Source organism: Cajanus cajan, chromosome 6, assembly GCF_000230855.2.
Source record: "Cajanus cajan strain Asha chromosome 6, NIPB_CcT2T_4, whole genome shotgun sequence".
Lineage (NCBI taxonomy): Eukaryota > Viridiplantae > Streptophyta > Magnoliopsida > Fabales > Fabaceae > Cajanus > Cajanus cajan.
The window spans coordinates 59,305,871-59,310,724 of record NC_138522.1 but is presented as its reverse complement, the minus strand read 5'-3'; the positions used below and the strand labels follow the sequence as shown (position 1 = coordinate 59,310,724).

General features: G+C 23.6%; 1 non-coding gene across 1 annotated transcript; it reads left to right on the top strand.

Annotated features, from left to right (window-relative positions):
- Window positions 1–1,506: 1,506 nt before the first annotated feature.
- TRNAA-CGC (transfer RNA alanine (anticodon CGC)) lies at window positions 1,507–1,579 on the top strand. The gene has a single exon. It is a non-coding gene; the product is annotated as a tRNA-Ala (tRNA).
- The last annotated feature ends 3,275 nt before the right edge of the window (window positions 1,580–4,854 follow it).

The window sequence follows — 4,854 nt, the reverse complement described above, 5'->3', positions numbered from 1 at the left end:
GCGATGTTATTCCTCTATTTTTAATTATATAATTTTATTCTTTAATTTCAAAAAATTTACAATTTTAGTCTTCTGTTAAATCTACTATTCATTAAAATTGTTATGATATAATAATTAAAATTTAAATTCAATTTTATTATTAATTCTCATTTTTATTTCATAAAAATAATAAAATAAAATAAAAATGTAAAAAAAAAATAAGAATTAAAAATATAAATTAATTTAAATATTATAAAATATTAACTATTAAATTATTCACCTAATGTTATATCATATTTTAATAATTAATGTATAAACATTCAATGAAAGGGTTAAGACGGTTAGCTTTACAAAATTGAAACACTAAAATTATAAAATTAAAAATAAAAAATTACAAATTACAACTTTGATATTACAGTATAACAAAAATACTATTAAGTCAATTCATGCATTTACCTTTCTTACATGCTTTTGTGAAAGAACAAAAAATTATATATATATCCTACTAAATAGTGTTCCAATTTTTCTTAAATAATAATATTTTTTTAGAATTATATTATAATTTCTTATCTTTAATTATACATCATTTTTTTCTAAAAATATATATATTTAAATGTATTTTTAATCTCCTTAAAATAAAAATTTTGATTTTAGTATTTTTAAAAAATAGTGTTTTTCACCTTTATAAATTTTGTAAGCATTATATAAATTATTTTTAACTCTTGTAATTTTAATTTTACAATCACCATACTAATAATGCGTAATATCTTTAAAAAGTTTCATTAGTTCAATATTTTTGGAAAAATTATCAATGATTTAAAATAGAGTAGTGTACAATATAAATTACTTATTATAAATTTAAAATATAAATTATATGTTAAAAATATTTTAATAAAATATTTAATTGAATATTTGTAATATATTTTATATATTAAAAAGTATTCTCTTATCATAAATTTTAGTTATATAAAATGAAAAATTATTATATGGATTACACGAGTCAAAATGTTAGGAAATATGTGTGTGTAATAATGTAATGATACAAATATCTCATATATAAAAAATATAATAATTAAAGATATTTTTTATTTATACTTATTTAATTTTTTTTCTTTAAGAAGAAAGAATATTCAAAGTAGATAAAATAAGTCTTTATCATGTACGTTTATAAATACTAAAATAATAATGTACAAAAAATACTAGAATAATAGGTGTTTTTAAAAGACTTATAATATTGGATAAAATATTCAAGCTAACTATGACAAAAGAAACCATTTTTCTATGTATAATTTATTGTAGATTTTTCTTATGTCTTATCTTTCTTTTAAGAAATTATAAACTTTAAAACCTTCATATTATTATATATAATTAATTAATTTTTACCATAATGAGATTATGGTTCGAATTTGATTGTATTTTTATTTACATTTCAATGTCCTTAATAAATGTCTTTTTTTTTTGTTTTAACTGGCCTGGAGACCCGTATTAATAAGTCTAAAATATTTTCTTTGATAATAAAAATATCATGGGGATGTAGCTCATATGGTAGAGCGCTCGCTTCGCATGCGAGAGGCACGGGGTTCGATTCCCTGCATCTCCATTCTTTTTAAACATTTTCTTATGTCAATCTTTTCTGACTTATTAAAAAAAATATGATATTTTTGGGCCTTTAAAAGAAGAAAGTGTAAAATATTATATCCCTTTTATATTTTTATTGATAAAATAAAATAAAAAATTAATTTAACATCATATTTTATGATTAAATATATTTTTAGTCTTTATAAAATTAATATATTTTTAAAATTTTTAGTTCCTGTAAATTGTTTAGCTTAATTTTAATCCTCAAAAAACTATTGTTATTATTTTCATCCTTTCCGTTAATTTGTATTGTTAGCTTTAACGGACTTTACATAACATGTGACTTGTAATTTAATTTTGATGGAGGTTTCTCTTTTACGATCAACAAAGCCTTTGCCGGAGGCATTCTGCACGATCCTTATGGCTGTTTCATTACCCTTTCTGCAACTGCCTTCCGAAATTGCTCTATAATAAAAATTGAAATCTGGGTCATCGATTATGTTTTTCTTTTTTTGAAGGTCTTATATTTTGTTGTTAAATTTGCTTTAATTAGAGGTTTCAAGAACTTGAATTATTGAAACAACCGCAAGACTCATCAATCAAGGATAATTTGTTTTTGTGAGAGGTTTCAAGAAATGATATATTAGGAAAAATCCAAGAAATGATATATAAGTGGAAAATAACTCTCACCTTAAATATCAATTTTGTAGGATTGAGTTAGGAATATATAAGAGGAAAACAACTCTTACCTTAAATATCGATTTTGTAGGGTTGAGTTAGGTTCAAATTCACTATTCTAATATGACATTAGAGTCATCCTAAATCCTTAAAAAAGGATCACCTATCCTAGATCACTAAAAATGGGTTACCCACCATTTATTCACTTACCAAGTCCAATAATATTAAACGTGAGGAGTGTATTAAAAAAAATCCAAATCTCATGTCAACTATAAATTTTAAGCAATTAAATAATATATAACTAAAAAATAAATTTTGGTTGAATAAAGATTTTTTTTAATAGTATAATTATGAAATATAAATTCTTTCTATCATAATTGAGATGATTTCAATTACGATTTTATATCTAAAATAGGGTTTGAACTCTTATCTTACACAAATGTCAAACTATTTATCCCAGCAAGTTTTCGAGTAAAATAAAGGATTTGATTGCAACCACTATTGCTTTCAAGTGTTACGTTTTTAGAGAGATTAAAGGTTTCGCGAATAATGTTGCAAAATTCAGTCGCGCTGTGGATTTTAGTAGGGGATAAATTGATTTTTCCCAGGAATTTTTTGTTGGCTGATTTTTCAGCTACTGTTTTCCTTTTGTTAGTTTTTGCTGGTTTTCCTGATCTTTTTGGCCCTTTTCCTAATAATAAGAAAAATTAATAACTACGGTGGCACAAAAACAAATTTGTTGAATCCGTTAGAATATGTTTGGATGGAAAATTTTAATGGAGTAATTCATTTATTTGAAGAATTTCAAATTTTTTGAGGTGAAATACTTTGTTTGGATGGAGAATTTACAAAGAATTTGAAATTCAAGCATTTGTGAAATTCTTTGAAACAGTAAAATTTCAAATTCCCCCAAAAAGATAAGAATTTGAAATTCCTCATATTTTTTCATCTTATTTCACTTATATATTTTATCTTATATTTTCATATTTTTAATTATTGAATATTTAAAAATAATTTAAAAATTATTAAATATTATCTAATATTAATTTTTAAAATTATTAAATATTTAAAAATTGGTTAATATTTTTTTTATAAAATTTTATTTAAAAATCTTAACATATAAATATATTTTTAAAATCAATTTTATCATGATAAAATCAAATTATCATATCTAAATTAATAATTTAAATTTTTAAAAAAATTGAATCGACTTATCCAAACAAAATATTTTAAGAGTGAAAGAAATTGAAATCAAAGTAATTCAAATACCAAGAATTTCAAATTCCTTGAATTTGTAAAATTCCTCATCCAAACACACCATTAAGGTTAATGACATAAATTAACAATGAGGATGAAAATTATATCAGTTGTGAGCACTAAAATTAACCAAAAAAAAATCATATGGACTAAAATCAAAAGACAATAATTTTGTAAATACCCTAAACATATTTAATCTTATATTCTAAATTAATTTAATTACAAATAAAATATTTTTAAAAAAATCATTTTAGTTCTCTTACTTTTAAAAATGAAGATGTGTTTATCCACTATTAACTATTAGCATATCATATTCTTGTCACAAATCTCTTTATTGGATTACTATGTTAATGGTGCAAAATATCTATTAATAATATTGTTAATGTACTTTGAAGAATAATGTGAGGAATATAATAATAAAAAAGTTACAATGAGCTCTGTTAGGATTTTGGAGGGATTTGAGTCTAAGGAGGATGATTCTAGCAATAGGAGTACTAAAAAAAGTTAAAATAAAGAACAAGTTTGAGGCGAGATGAGAATATGAATGATACCTTGCAATTTAATAATGATAAAGATTCCGCCAAGTCATATATGGAGAGCCTTTTATCTTTTGGGGGAGGAAATATCTTTACTGATTTTAATAGTTTTATGAAAGAAATGAAACCTCTAAAAGAAGAGATCTATAAGAAAAATTGTCTTTGATGATGATGATTCAATATTAGGCCCTTACCCTACTATCCTAGTGACATAGAAGGAGTTTGAATAATGGTGCAATTCATGGAGGAATTCACTAGTGATCAGTGTTTTAGGTAAGCATGTTACATACATATTGAGAACAAGGTGCAACGTGAGTGAGCAGAGACCAATGTTGTTCAAATTTTGGATATGTCACAAGATTATTTCCTCAATCAATTTGAGGCTAAGGAGAATTACAAACATGTTTTGTTTGAAGGGCATTGGATGATAGTTAATCATTATATTATAGTTTAAAGGTGGAGATCTTTTTTCACGACTAATAAAAAAAAGTGAAAAAGATTATAGATTGAATTAGAATATCGAGTCTTCCTATCGAGTTTTTTATTAGCTGATGAATTGGTACCAAGTTAGACATCATATTCAAAATTGATAAGTTAACGTTTATAAAATCGTGGGAGTGTTTTGTGAGAATATGTGTAGAGTTTGACATTGGAAAAAAATTGGTCTCACAAATCAACATGTTGAAACATATCCTAATACATGAATATGAATGGTTACACCCTATATGTTTTAAGTGTGGGAAGTATGGTCACAAATAGTGTCAATGCATGGATTCAGCAGGGGTAGACGTTGATCCTAGAGCACCTAGTATTGAGGGAGCATCCA